The following is a 16,565-nucleotide window of genomic DNA, read 5'->3' as shown; positions in this document are numbered from 1 at the left end:
AAAATGTATATGGCACCTGTGCTGGAATAATACATTATGGCCTTTCTCTTGCATTTCAAAGATGCAAAAGAACGGTAGGTTTGTTCTTTGTATAATCTTTTACCAGCTCTATTGTGTTATTCTCCTACATTCCTTTCACATTTCCACAAACGTCAGTATTTACTTTCAAATGGTACCAAGAATATGCATATCCTTGCTTCAGGGCCTGAGCTACAGGCAGTTAGATTTCATTTAAGGCGAAAATTGAAAAAAATGGGTGGATCCTTACATGATTCTATATGTGTTATTTCATAGTGTTGATGTCTTCACTATTATTATACAAAGTAGAAAATAGTACAAATAAAGAAAAACCCTTGAATGAGTAGGTGTAGTGTATGCCCTGCGTTCCCTCCGACTGCTTAATAAACGAGCACAGCCACTACAGTAACTATGTCCCAGGAATCCTTTAGAGAAAATGTGTTCTATTTTATGTATTCTATTTTATTTTGGTGTGGATGTGTGTGCCTGTGAATAGCTTGAGACAATTAAGCGGCCCCCTCTTGACTATAGAGAGAGGGGTGGAGGAGGGGAATCGAAGAATAGGCTTTAGTGAACATTCTAATCCCCAGAAACAATTGTCCAGATTGTGAAGACAGCTACACATCAGCTCAAGTAAAGGATATTAACAGCCATTGAAAGTGCTTATTTTATAAAGAGACAGTGAATTCAAAAGTGTATTCTTCCCTTGTTCTAGATTCTACTTGATGGGATGATGTCATTTCATGCATTTTGTCTTTCACGGTTCTTTCAGGGTTTCAATGTGTCTGTATATCAGTTTGATCGTTTAGTTCACTTCACAAAGTTATTAAATGTGTATGCTAGCTTGAATATAAGAAAGGATATATTTATTTTAAGAGTAACGGACTTTGCGTGCGCACTATGCTCAATGTGCGCACTACACTGGTAAATAATGCCCGATGTGAGACTCTTTAAGCTGTGGTGAGTTGCGTTAGAAATGCTACAAACTAAACAGTGTTTTTTAGGCAAAGTAAGCAACGTAATGACTTCTAAGGATTCATGTAAAGAAGTACTATTGCTCACACATACAGTAGGCCTACAATCACGAGCTCTGATTCTGAACATGAATAAATATGCTCATTTAATTACATGGGACAGTGCAAGATAAACACTATGGGGAAAGAAACATGTCTTCACAATTTCCCTCCTTTATCTGTTGTGTGAAACCAATGTGTTTTCTCCCAATACTACTAGCATGTTAATTATGGTGGTTCAGTACGGTTACCTGTCCAATGATTTAGACCATTAAATCATAAAACTCATGGGCAGGCTACATAACACTTATACATCTGTCAATCAGCACTAAGGTACATCATTTCACAGCAACTCCTCCATACTGTAAGTAGTTTTTCCTCGCAACAACAGCCTTGAGGCATATATAACAGCATCCATTATATCCTGTATGATTAAAGCACTAAAGAGCAGAGAGCTAATCTCATCTGAGAGGTATTTGGCACGGATGCAGCAATATTCCACACATTTCCACTTCACTGTACCCTTCCGAACCTCTTCGCTTCCTAGCTCAGTTTTCTAGACCTCAAGTCTAGTCTTGTGTAATATACTTACCTTGTGAGTTATTTGCCTGTGGCTGCTTGGCGACACTTTTCCCACGTCCGAGCCGATATCCGTATTCGGTAGATTGTTCTTATTTGGAAGTCCTCGTTAGCATCGCCGAGCAGTCTCAAATACTGTATAATGATAGAAATGGTTTGTCAAGATCGGTGTGGAAGAACTTGACTGGCCTGCACAGAGCCCTGATCTCAACTCCATCAAACACCTTTGGGATGAATTGGAACCCTGACTGTGAGCCAGGCCTAATTGCGCAAACATCAGTTCCCGATCTCATTAATGCTCTTGTGGCTGAATCGAAGCAAGTCCCCGCAGTAATGTTCCAACATCTACTGTTAGTGGAAAGCCTTCCCAGAAGAGTGGAGGCTGTTATAGCAGCAAAGGGGGGACCAACTCCATATTAATGCCACTGATTATGTAATGAGATGTTCTACGAGCGGGCAAAAATTTGTGTTGTGGAAAGGTGGCATCCTTTGATGGTGCCACGTTGAAAGTCACTGAACTCTTCAGTAAGGCCATTTTACTGCCAATGTTTGTCAATGGAGATTGCATGGCTGTGTGCTTGATTTTATACACTTGTCTGCAACGGGTGTGGCTGAAATAGTCCAATCCACTAATTTGATGGGGTGTCCACACACTTTTGTATATATAGTGTACCTTTCAACGTCAGACAATGCTTCTTCTTATGCGCTAAGACGGAACGTTATTGTTAATAACTGTACTTTCTGTTATTAACCCTAAGCCTACAATGGTCGTTCCCCCGCGGAAGTCGAATTATCAAAAACATTTCCATCAAAATCTGTCAGTATAAACTAGTTATCTCTTTTTTTGCATCTCAATCCACCGCAACCTCCGATGTCGAGCGGTGTTTGTCAGACCATGTGACATCCCAAAAATCGGATGTAGCGTCCGAACGGTTTGTCCTAGGATGCCCAGAAACCTCACAAGACTCGTCTGAATGTCCCTGGGACCAGTAAAAAATGAATTATACAGTATATGGAGATAGTTTAGTGGCAAAATAATTGGATAATTACACACACACACACACACAGAGAGAGAGAGGGGAACAGATATACAGGACACACTCTTTAAGGAAGACCATAAGGCACCAAGGAGGGGCAGTTTGCCACAGTCAAAATACAGAGGGAGATCAGTACAGAGGAACTGATGATGTCTTCTGGATGCAGCTGCAGGAAGGAGAGTCACGGAATTGGGAAATACACAAATAGAAAGTTCTGGGTAGAATTTCTGGGTAGATGAAAATTTACTTCAAATGTACCCACTTACACACACATGCATGTAGGCACGCATGCCACGCACACACACATACATATGCATACATACATACAAAGCAAGCAAGAACTTTGAAGCAAATTCCTGACTGAAGTTGCCTCCATTCCCCCAGCCTGTTTCATATAAGCAGGGGTGGCAGGTAGCCTACTGGTTAGAGTGTTGGGCCAGTAACTGAAAGGTTGCTGGATTGAATCCCTTAGCTGACAAGGTAAAAATATGTCTTCTGGCCCTGAGGAAGACAGTTAACCCGCTGTTCCCTGGGTGCCGTGGATGTTGATTTAAGGCAGCCCCCCGCACCTTTCTGATTCAGAGGGGTTGTGTTAAATGTGGAAGATGCATTCAGTTGTACAACTGACTAGGTATCCCCCTTTCCCTAATATTTCCCTGATGTCATAAACCAAAGGGGCTGTTAGTGATTATATTCCGTTATAAACCAGGTAATTTGGTTCCTGGATGCTGATTGGCTGAAAGCTGTGGTATATTGTCTGATATAAGTATTATGGAAAATTACTTGTTTACTGTTCTAATTACATTGGTAACCATTTTGTAATAACACCTCAGGGGTTTGTGGTATATGGCCAATATACCATAGCTCAGGGCTGTATCCAGGCACTCCACGTTTCCCAAGAATAGCCCTTAGCCGTGGTATATTTATTTCTTAATTATCTCTCTGTAGGGAGAGAATCCTCCTCCTTTACTCTGTGGGAATGAACTGCAACACTAAAAGCTAACAGAAGCTCCCTGCAGCCATCAGCAGGCAAGACACAAAGTGTCTCCTTATACCACCAGCAGAGCCAACAGATATCACAATCTATGGCTGTGCCACTGAAATATACGGCTGTGAGATATAATATAAGTGTTGTTGGCAATACTAAGATTATTCTCTTCGTCAGTAAGAGAGAGCTTGTGAGTTGTGGGCCAGGGTCGAGAATATCTTTGTCTTCGTTTATGTTTTTTGACTTAATATAAGTCGATAATTTGTCGTGTCTGAAATGTAAGATACAGTATGTCTGTGTTGACAGTTTTTGATGGTTATCTAATGAATATATTTTTCACTACTGTCTTGTGGAGATGGAGACAGATGGAGGCAGATTGCTTAAAATGTATGCATTCAAACTGAACCGATATAGAAGCTGGAGAACGTAGCAGCCAACCCCTGGAGCAAATACAGTCATTTACATACCCTTATTCTAGAGTCAACCCTCTCCCATACAGGAAATGAGCTAGGAGATCAAACCCGTTTTGAAGGAGAATCTGCCTTTTATTAATGTTGCAAGCAGAATGAGCACTCGAGGAATGCCCATCCCAAACCATGACTGCGTTCCAAATGGCACCCTATTACCTATTTAGTTTGAATGAAGATCTCTGGATCTGGAGCTCATTCAAATAATTTCCTATAATGTCCTGCATTAGGCAGACAGAGAGGCTGTGTCCCAAATGGCACCCTATTCAATATATAGGGCACTACTTTTGACCAGAGTACCATGGGCCCTGGTCAAAAGTTGTGCACAATGAAGGGAATAGGGCGCCATTTGGGACACATTCAAAGAGTCTCACCAGGCCTGGAAGTGAGATATTATCAACATGGACAGTGCAGCTGTGCATCAGCCAGTATCAATATCACCCCAGGGCCTAACGGGATAGGGTTAAAGTAAAGGACAGAGAGAGCTACACTGAACAAAAATATAAACGCAACATGTAAAGTGTTGGTCCCATGTTTCATGTGCTGAAATAAAAGATCCCGGAAATTTTCCATAGGAACAAAACGCTTATTTCTCTGAAATCAGATCAAATCAAAAATGTGTCACATGCACCGAAGTTACTTACAAGCCCTTAACCAACAGTGCAGTTCAAGAAGAGTTAAGAAAATATTTACCAAATAAACTAAAGTAAAAAATTATAAAAAGTAACACAATAATATAACAATAACGAAGCTATATACGGGGTGGTACCGAGTCAGTGTTTGGGGGTACAGGTTAGAGGTAATTTGTACATGTAGGTAGGGGTGAAGTGACTATGCATAGATAATAAACAGCAAGTAGCAGTGTACAAAACAAATGGGGGGGTCAATGTAATAGTCCGGTGACCAAATGTTGTGCTCTCTGTTAGTAGGCATTTCTCCTTTGCCAAGATAATCCATCCACCTGACAGCTGTAGCATATAACAAAGCTGATTAAACAGCATGATCATTACACAGGTGCACCTTGTGCTGGGGACAATAAAAGGCCAATCTAAAATGTGAGGTTTTGACACACAACACAATGCCACAGATGTCTCAAGTTTTGAGGGAGAGTGAAATTTGCATGCTGACTGCAGGAATGTCCACCAGAGCTGTTTCCAGTTAATTTAATGTTCATTTCTCTACCATAAGCCGCCTCCAACGTCATTTAGAGAATTTGGTAGTACAGCCAACCAGCCTCACAATCGCAGACCACGTGTATGGCGTCATGTGGGTGATCGGTTTGCTGATGTCAACGGTGTGAACAGAGTGGCCCATGGTGGAGGTGGGGTTATGGTATGGGCTGGCATAAACTATGGACAATAAACACAATTGCATTTTATCTATGGCAGTTTAAATGCACAGCGATACCGTGACGAGATCCTGAGGCCCATTGTCGTGCCATTCATCCGCCGCCATCACCTCATGTTTCAGCATGATAATGCACGGCCCCCATGTCGCAAGGATCTGTACACGATTCCTGGAAGCTGAAAATGTTCCAGTTCTTCCATGGCCTGCATACTCACCAGACATGTCACCCATCGAGCATGTTTGGGATGTTTTGATTCGACGTGTACAACAGCGTGTTCCAGTTCCCGCCAATATCCTGCAACTTCGCACAGCCATTGAAGAGGAGTGGGACAACATTCCACAGGCCACAATCAAAAGCCTAATCAACTCTATGCCAAGGAAATGTGTCGAGCGGTATGAGGCAAATAGTGGTCACACCAGATTCTGTCTGGTTTTCTGATCCACGCCCCTAATTTTTGACCAATAGATACAAATGTCTTCCCAGTCATGTGAAATCCACAGGTTAGGGCCTAATGCATTTATTTCAATTGACTGATTTCCTTAAATGAGCTGTAGCTCAGTGAAATATGTGAAATTGTTGCATGTCTCAATTGTCTCAAGGCCTAAAAATCCTCCCCTTCATCTACACCGATTTGAGGTGGATTTAACAAGTGACATCAATAAGGGATCATAGCTTTCACCTGGATTCACCTGGTCAGTCTATGTCATGGAAGGAGCAGGTGTTCCTAATGTTTTGTATGCTCAGTGTATGTTAGAGATTTACAAAGTAAACATTATCTATCCAGCCTGGGCCCAGAGGGCAGGGTTATTAAACTCCAAAGTATCAGGAAGAGAAAGGACAGCTACAAGGCTGTGGTAAGCAGTTCATGTCAAACAGGTCCATGTAGTTGTTTCCTTCTGTTCTGTGTGTCAGTGTTGTTTCACAAGGCTGATGAGCCCTGTGACTGACTCAGGGTGACTGACTCAGTGGTGGTGACATCAGCTGTGGATGAGAGTGTGAGAGCAACATGAATCACTTCTTACACACCCTCGCTCTAGTCTTGACTGTCTTGTTGAGACATAGGGCTTCACACCACTCTCTCACTTGAGTATTTTACCTAGTTATTTACAGATGAGCTCATTTTCTCTTTTTTTGTCAACTATGTGTGTGTTTTCTATACCTGTTCGCACCTCTCCTTGTAGGCTTTACAGACGCTCTCCACCCCTTGGCTGCAACCCTTCTCATTTAGTGTACCCTGTGCGCACAACCCATGTCGAATTCCGGGTCTCTGGCAGCATTTGAAACTGCCGATCTGCGGTCAAGAACGCTGAGTTCATCTCAGCCTATGCTGCCCTTCAGTCCCTTGACTGTTTGGCCCTGACGGAGACATGGATCACCCCAGAGAACACTACTACTCCAGCTGCTCTTTCTTCATCTGACTATGTGTTCTCTCATAGTCCGAGAGCATCTGGTCGTCGCGTGGTGGCACAGGTCTACTCATTTCTCCTAAGTGGAGATTTTCACTTTTCTCCCCCTTCTCCATCTCCTCATTTGAATTCCATGCTGCCACTGTCACTTGTCCACTCAAACTTAACATTATTGCCATTGTCATGATGTTGCCTGCTTGGGTACTTCAAACCCCATCCCCCTCTCCCTGCCTCTCCCTTTCCTACCACAACCCATGCGGTGATCACAGAGAGATGTCGTAAATTCCTGAGAATCTCCTCATGGCCAATAGTATTATAGACAGAGGGTAAACTTTCAGGACAAAGGAATTCTCTTCCACCTCACAGAACTTGAGGTACGAACATATTTCATGTTCCTGCCAAAGTAGTAAAGATCGGTGAAGATCCTAGCTATTAACATGTCCATTTGTCCCCATGTGGGAAACTCAGGAGAGACTGTGGGACCACATTACCATACCGCTGTTTATATAATAACCTCAGATATGAGGTTTACATCTGTGTGTTGTATAAAATGAATGAGTGAGTATGATACTGTTTGTATAATTGTGTAATATGATTTTGAACTGTTTAACGAAGGAAAATACAACTCCCTGTTGTATTTGAACTAAATCCAAGGACCGCCCCTGAGCCAGTTGGGTCAGAGACCATGGAACCACCCCTCTCTGCTATCTGAATAAAACTTTAAGAAATTACCATTTAGACCATGCTTTCCTCCATTAGGAGGAGAAAGAAGGTTAAAGTACCATTGGTGAATCTTTAACCATACCACGTGGTTAAACTCTTAAGACGAATGAGAACAAGTCTTTGATATTGACTACTAGTCTGCAGCTAGGAATTCGGTATCATTGAACGCGAAGAAAGACAACCGCCGAAACAATCATTCTATAACGAATGTCACTCTGAACTATCCACAATAGCCAAGACAGAGACCGACGAATCTCCAACAGAAACTAACTTCACTCCAACAGAAACTAACTTCTCTCCAACGATCAAGACGACACACAATGAGCGTAACTATATATATATTGATTGCAATTGTTCCCGAATGAGTGAGCGTTCATGTGTAAGGATTAGCATGTCAATTGTTATAATTATGGACTCTGTAGTGGATTCTTAGTCGAACGCCATCCATCCCTTTTGTCTAACAAGCCGCCATGCCGGTTCAGCCCACTAGGGCATATTTTCTCCTATCATTTCATGTAACTATTTTAAGTTTGTTTGTTTATGCATTTCTGTGAATTAATTAGTTAGTAATAAATAAATGATTTAAGACAATTGATGTATGGATGACTCATAGTGAAGACTGGGTTCGTGCAGATAATCAACGATTTACGACGTTTGGAATGAGACTGACGAGGTAGAGTAAATAAATCATTAATTAGAAGACTATTGATCAGATATGAAAATATCTGAAAGGTTATATTGGGAAATTATAACTTTGTAATCTAATAACTTTCCCTGGTGCCCTCGAATTCATAGTTAATTAGTTACGTTATTACTCAAGTGATAGCGTAATCCCTAATTACAGGAATCTTTTATAAAAACTATAAGTCTTCAATTTAACGATAGCAAAGACACGACACCATCTATCGCCCACCAGGTGTCCTTGGAGAATTCCTCAATGAGCTTGACACCTTGATAAGCTCATTTCCTGACGATGGCTCACCGCTCTTCGTACTTGGTGACTTCAACCTCCCAACGCCTGCCTTCGATTCATTTCTTTCCAACTCTCTCTTTCCCCTCCTTGCCTCTTTGACCTCACCCTTTCCCAATCCCCTCCAACTCACATGGCAGGCAATATGCTTGACCTCATCTTTACTAGAGGCTGCTTGCCTACTAATCTCACTGCAACCCCCCTCCAGGTCTCTGATCACAACTTTGTTTTCTTTTCTGTCTCCCTTTCCTCCAACCCTAACCACTCAGCCCCTACCCAGATGGTAGTGCGCCATCGCAATCTTTGCTCTCTCTCTCCCACTACTCTCTCCTCTTCGATCCTATCATCTCTCCCTTCTGCTAAATCCTTCTCCCTCCTATCTCATTCTCTCCTCCCTTTCCGCATCCTATGACGCGCACTATCCCCTTTCCTCCAGGCCGGCCCGGCTCCAACTCCTGATCCATGACTGAGTGACTCATTGCGAGTTTACAGAACAGGGCTGCGGGCAGCTGAGTAAAAATGGAGGAAAACTACATTTCTAGAGGACCTATCATCCTTTCACTCCCTCCTCTCTACTTCCTCTTCCTCTGTATCTGCTGCTAAAGCCACTTTCTACCTCTCTAAATTTCGAGCTTCTGCCTCTAACCCTAGGAAACTCTTTTCCACCTCCCCCTCCCTCCTAACTCTCTGTGGATGACTTTGTCAACCACTTTGAAAAAAAGGTTGACAAACATCCGCTGCGCATTCACTCAGCCTATTGAGTTCACTGGTCCCACTCACACAGAACTACCCTATGCCTTGACCTCTTTCTCCCCTCTCTCTCCAGATGACATCCTGCGACTAGTGAGGTCTGGCCACCCGGCAACCTGCCTGCTCGACCCCATCCTCTCCTCCCTTCTCCAGACCATCTCTGGAGACCTTCTCCCATTCCTCTCTTCCAGGACCACTGGCTGTGGATCCTCTGACTTTCAAATGGCTCGAGTTGCTCCCCTCCTCAAGAAACCAACACTAGACTCATCTGACGTCAAAAACTATAGACCTATATCACTTCTTTCTTTTCTTTCCAAAACACTTGAGCGTGCTGTTTCTGATCAACTTTTTTGTTATCTCTCTCAGAACGATCTTCTTGACCCTAACCAGCCAGGACGGGTCACTCAACCGAGACTGTTCTTCTCTGTGTCACAGAGGCTCTCCGCACTACCAAAGTTGACTCTCTCTCCTCTGTTCTCATCCTCCTAGGTCTATCCGCTGTCTTTGACACCATGAACCATCAGATCCTCCTCTCCACCCTCTCAGGGCTGGGCGTTTCAGGCTCTGCACACTCTTGGATTGCATCCTATCTGGCAGGCCGCTCCTACCAGGTGATGTGGAGAGGATCTATGTCTGAACCACGTACTCTCACTACTGGTGTCCCTAGGCCCTCTCCTCTTCTCTCTATACACCAAGTCACTTGGCTTTGTCATATCCTCCCACTGTTTCTCCTATCATTGCTATGCGGATGACACTCAATTACTTTTCTCATTCCCCCCTTCTGACACCCAGGTGGCGACACGCATCTCTGCATGCCTGGCAGATATCTCAACTTGGATGTCGGCCCACCACCTCAAGCTCAAGCTCGACAAGACGGAACTGCTCTTTCTCCTGGGGGAGGCCTGTCTGCTCAAAGACCTCTCCATCACGGTTGAAAACTCAAAACTTGTGCCTTCAAACCCCTGCAACTTATCCAGAATGCAGCAACCCACATGGTTTTTAATCTTCCTAAGTTCTCTCATGTCACCCCGCTCCTCTGCCAACTCCACTGGCTTCCAGTTGAAGCTCACATCCACTACAAGACCATGGTACTTATAGAACAGCAAGAGGAACTGCCCTCCCCTACCTTCAGGCTATGCTCAAACCCTACACTCCTACCCTAGCACTCCGTTCTGCCACCTCAGGTCTCTTGGCCCTCCCACCCCTATGGGAGGGCAGCTCCCACTCAACCCAGTCCAAGATCTAATCTGTCCTGGCAACCCAAGGGCGAAACCAGCTTACCCCTGAAACTAGGACAGCAGAGTCCCTGCCCATCTTCTGAAAATATCTGAAACCCTACCTTCAAACATTATCTTAAATAATCCTCACCTCGATCCTCCTAACCTCGACCCCCCCCAAAAGGATCTGACTCTACTGACAGCTAGGTTATTGAGGAAGATTGTACTTTCTATGCCTGTGATATGTGGTTGTCACACCTAGTTATCTTAAGATGAATGCACTCACTGTAAGTCACTCTGGATAAGATTGTCTGCTAAATGACTAAAATGTAAATGTAAAAATGTACATAGCCTACTGTTAATTCAGACTGGGCCTGTGCACTATTTCATGTCTGCATCAGACCTACAGTACAACCCTCCAGTGTACTCTTCATTGTTAACACAAAGAAGCCCCCACAAGTTCATCCATGTTTCATGGATTCACCCCAAACAACCATTCATTGACTATCCTCCCCTGACCTCCCCACCTCCTTCTACTTGAATTAGCATCACATTTGACCCATGTCATTTGCAATGATGAACCACCAGACTGTTTGTAATCTGGGAGTGGGGAGTTAATTGAAAGGCTGGTCAGAGGGGTCACAGTGTTTTAGAGTAATGGTCATTATCAGGGGAGAGAGGTTCCACTGAGGACATACAGGGGGGGGGTGTGGGGTATAGAGTGTGTCAGATGGAGAGAGTGAGGGGTATCCAACCTGTGACTGACTTGTCCAGATTAACCCCCTGACCTTGATGCTGGCCCTCCCTCACAGCAGGGGGTGTTGTCATTAAAGCCAGACATCACGCTGGGGGTCAGTGCTCTCTCCCATCTCAGAGCGTCCCGACGGACAATTAACCTGACAGGGTGTCACTGAGGAGTATCAGTCCTTACTGTGGACCGATCAGCCTCTCTGTGAGAGATGGCATGTCCACTTGTGACCAGCTGTCCGTAGGTCCTTATAGGAGTTCATCCAACTCTAACGAATGAAGGGAAGGATGTCCTTGGTTTGTATTAATGGGGGTACAAAGGTCAGGTCATCTTGAATAAAAAAGAAAACACTGTCTGTGGCCCTCCCATCCACCTTTTAACCTCCTCTAACAGACTCTATAATGGGTAGTCTAGAGTGGAGAGAGAAGGGAAAGGGAAGTCTGGATTATTATCAATGCGTTGGATCTCCCAGTATGGCCATCTAGAGGGAGTCAGATCCTTCATTTCTTCCCTGGTGTTCTTCTCTCATTTGTCACTGAGCCTTGTCTCTGGCATGTACACGTCCATTATTCATCTCCCCGACATAGCTAGGGGGGCCCCAGGAGAGCGGGAGGGTATTGGTGGTTCCTGGTTCCCGCTCTAACACACACTCACACCACACATATGGATAGCGTTGCCATGACAACAGCTACAACAGGCGCTCTTTACATTTGCAAGGGAATGAATGTGAATTGTGAGTGCTTCCCCCTTTTACCTCAGATCGAATGGGTTTGTTGGTTGAAGGATAGTAAATGAATGAATGACTCACTTAGGAAGAAAAGCTTTTTCGGTCTTGTTGTCCTGTTTTGGCTCCCTGTTTTCTGTGCTTTTACCAACAATATTTACAGTATACCTCATCAAGGACTCCAAATTGCCCCCCATCATTGTTGTGGCCCCAGTGTCTATTTTAGAGTAAAGAGCTGTACAGTAGGGTGTGGAGCTATAGTTACTGTATGAGCACCCAAACTACTGTAGGCCTACTGAGTGCATGGGGGGGTTCTCTCCATGCTCTACTCTCATAATTGTACAGTGACTGGGAACAAAGAGGAGATGCTCTTTTGTATGTCTCTGCCATTGAGAGTCCCCCTTCTATGCTAACTATAGCCTATGGCTACTGCGTGAAGAGGAGCAACCCTCCCATAGCTCCTAATGGGAACACATGTAATACTGTATGAGACATTAGGCAATATCACATTACCAAAACTGGATGATTTTTTGATACATTTGATATGCATAACAAAACAGGGGAATAGAATCAACATGTGCAAGATAAAAAAATGTAATTGCAGATACGGTTTTACCCAAGGGGCAGATTTAGCAGATCAGGCAGATCAGCGGTGTTTAAATTAAGTCTGAATACAGTACATGATGTCTTGTAAAAAATGTATGTAAACGTAATTTAGGACACATAAGATAATTAGATCATGTTAGCCTTAACATGTGGCAGAAATTAGTCTTCACAACATGTGTAATTAAATCCCACCTCATGTTAATTTATTACATGTGATGAAATACAATTACAGTTGGAAGTTTACATACAATTAGGTTGGAGTCATTAAAACTCGTTTTTCAACCACTCCACAAACTTCTTGTTAACAAACTATAGTTTTGACAAGTCGGCTAGGACATCTACTTTGTGCATGACACAAGTACTTTTTCCAACAATTGTTTACAGACAGATTATTTCACTTATAATTCACTGTATCACAATTCCAGTGGGTCAGAAGTTTACATACACTAAGTTGACTGTGCCTTTAAACAGCTTGGAAAATTCCAGAAAATTATGTCATGGCTTTAGAAGCTTCTGATAGGCTAATTGACATAATTTGAGTCAATTGGAGGTGTACCTGTGGATGTATTTCAAGGCCTACCTTCAAATTCAGTGCCTCTTTGCTTGACATCATGGGAAAATCAAAAAAAATCAGCCAAATTTAGACCTCCACAAGTCTGGTTCATGCTTAGGAGCAATTTCCAAACGCCTGAAGGTAACACGTTCATCTGTACAAACAATAGTGTGCAAGTATAAACACGAAGGGACCACGCAGCCGTCATACCGCTCAGGAAGGAGACGCATTCTGTCTCCTAGAGATGAACGTACTTTGGTGGAAAAAGCGTAAGTCAATCCCAGAACAACAGCAAAGGACCTTGTGAAGATGCTCGAGGAGCAGATACTCCTCCTAGAAGATGCTCGTCCTACATCGACATAACCTGAAAGGCCGCTCAGCAAGGAAGAAGCCACTGCTCCAAAACAGCCATAAAAAAGCCAGACTACGGTTTGCAACTGCACATGGGGACAAAGATCGTACTTTTTTGGAGAAATGTCCTCTGGTCTGATGAAACAAAAATAGAACTGTTTGGCCATAATGACCATCGTTATGTTTGGAGGAAAAAGGGGGAGGCTTGCAAGCCGAAGAACACCATCCCAACCGTGAAGCACAGAGGTGGCAGCATCATGTTGTGGGGGTGCTTTGCTGCAGGAGGGACTGGTGCACTTCACAAAATAGATGGCATCATGAGGCAGGAAAATTATGTGGATATATTGAAGCAACATCTCAAGACATCAGTCAGGAAGTTAAAGCTTGGTCGCAAATGAGTCTTCCAAATGGACAATGACCCCAAGCATACTTCCAAAATTGTGGAAAAATGGCTTAAGAACAACAAAGTCAAGGTATTGGAGTGGCCATCACGAAGCCCCGACCTCAATCCTATAGAAAATAAGTGGGCAGAACTGCGTGTGCGAGCAAGGAGGTCTACAAACCTGACTCAGTTACACCAGCTCTGTAAGGAGGAATGGGCCAAAATTCACCCAACGTATTGTGGGAAACTTGTGGAAGGCTACCCGAAACATTTGACTCAAGGTAAACAATTGAATGGCAATGCTACCAAATACTAATTGAGTGTATTAAACTTCTAACCCACTGGGAATGTGATGAAAGAAATAAAAGCTGATATCATTCATTCTCTACTATTATTCTGACATTTCACGTTCTTAAAATAAAGTGGTGATCCTAACTGACCTAAGACAGGGAATTTTTACTCGGATTAAATGTCAGGAATTGTGAAAAACTGAGTTTAAATGTATTTGTTTAAGGTGTATGTAAACTTCCGACTTCAACTGTATGTGAATGAGGACTGTGCAAACAGATAAGACCGACTCTGGACATGATAACATATCACAAGCAGTCTCCTAGATTCAGTTCCTTCGGAAAGTATTCACATCCCTTGACTTTTTCTGCAGTTTGTTCTGTTATAGCCTGAATTAAAAAATTTATTAAATTAAGATTTTGTGTCACTGGCCTACACACAATAACCCATGTCAAAGTGAAAGTATGTTTTTTTGTTTTGTATTTTTACAGATGAATTACAAATGAAAAGCTGAAATGTATTAATAAGTCAATAAGTATTCAACCCCTTTGCTATGGTGAACCTAAATTAGTTCAGGAGTAAAAATGTGCTTAACAAGTCACATGACAAGTTGCACGGACTCACTCTGTTTGGAATAATAGTCTTTAACATGAATTTTTAATGATTACCTCATCTCTGTACCCCACACAATTATCTGTAAGGTCCCTCAGTCGAGCAGTGAATTTCAAACACAGATTCATCCACAAAGACCAGGGAGGTTTTGGTAGATGGGTAAAAAGAATTTAAAAAGCAGACATTGAATATCCTTTTGAGCATGGTGAAGTTATTAATTACACTTTGGATGGTGTATCAACACACCCAGTTACTACAGAAATACAGGCGTCCTTCCTAACTCAGTTGCCGGAGAGGAAGGAAACCGCACAGGGATTTCATTACTCATTGTGTATTTATTCCCTGTGTTATTATTTTTATATTTATTCCTTGTGTTATTAATTTTGTATAATGACAAAAAGAGACAAATCCACCTTTCAGCAGGACAATAACCTAGAACACAAGGTCAAATATACACTGAAGTTTCTAACCAATACGGCATTGAATAATTTGCAAATATTGTACATTCCAGGTGTACAAAGCTCTTAGAGACTTATCCAGAAAGACTCACAGCTGTCATCTCTGCCAAAGGTGATTCATTCTAACATGTATTGACTCAGGGGTGTGAATACTTGTGCAAACATTTATAAAAACATGTTTTCACTTTGTCATTATGTGGTATTGTGTGTAGATGGGTCAGATTTTATTTTATTTGATCAATTTGGAATTCAGTCTGTAACACAACACAATTTGGAATATGTCAAGGTGTATGAATACTTTCTGAAGGCACTGAATATAATATAACTGCGATAGTATCGTCACATTATCATGCATCAGTTAAGACCATAGTCCCAGTCTAATATTGACCACTATTGTCTCTGCTGCTACAGGGATTCTCTGGGATTACTGAATCAATAGTCTTGTTCAGGGTTTAATTCCTGGCCTGATGAACCCATTATCAAAAGGGTGCCAGAATCAGATTTAGTTGTTGACCTTCAGAACGATACTGAAAGTAATTAAAAAGAGAGAGAGAGAGAGATTTCCCATACATTGTCTAATAGGACCTTACATTCTTAATGTTGTGGAATGTTCGCTTCTTTCTGTCTCATTGCTCATTCATAGTGTCTGATGTAGTCGTTTTTCACCTTGAGACACAGGGGCAGTGTGTGTTTGCTCAGTAATTACACTATGTGTGATGGATGTGTGAGAAATTAATAGGACTGGATGGTGAATCTACACCTAATTGGTTGCCATATTTCCTTTAGGAATGTCATTGTGCACAGTGATGGTCAATTTATGGATATGCCTTTTGTCATATTTTAATATAATATGACAGTTATTTGACAATAAATAACCCTGAAGTATAGTGGAATTTGCATCTGAAAATAAGGGTCTTATTTACATCTAAAGACGACACAAAGAATTTAACATCATTAACCATGAATACATCTTAAAAGTCAAAGTCTTACATTTATAATAAAGAAATGAACTTCTGAGAGTGGGTACAGTATCTCACAGGGGCTGATTGGCCATCTGGCAATTCTGGCAAATGCCAGATGGGCTGGACAATTTTTTTGTTGGGGAGGTTGGTAGAAATTGACACCGACAGAAATATGTTTTTATATAAAAATAAAATATATGAAAAAGGTGCCATGGCGGGCAGGCCCTTGGGCCTGTTAAGCTTTCTTTTTAAAATAGTTTTTTGTTATACAGTTAAACTAATCTATAATGAGCCTTTGGCAGATCAGTGGGCAACGGCCGAACCCCCCTACCAAGGTGGGCGACCCCGGTTTTCTGATAGGCTGA

Source organism: Salvelinus namaycush, chromosome 13 (genome assembly GCF_016432855.1).
Source record: "Salvelinus namaycush isolate Seneca chromosome 13, SaNama_1.0, whole genome shotgun sequence".
Taxonomy (NCBI): Eukaryota; Metazoa; Chordata; class Actinopteri; order Salmoniformes; family Salmonidae; genus Salvelinus; species Salvelinus namaycush.
This window is presented reverse-complemented; position numbering follows the sequence as displayed.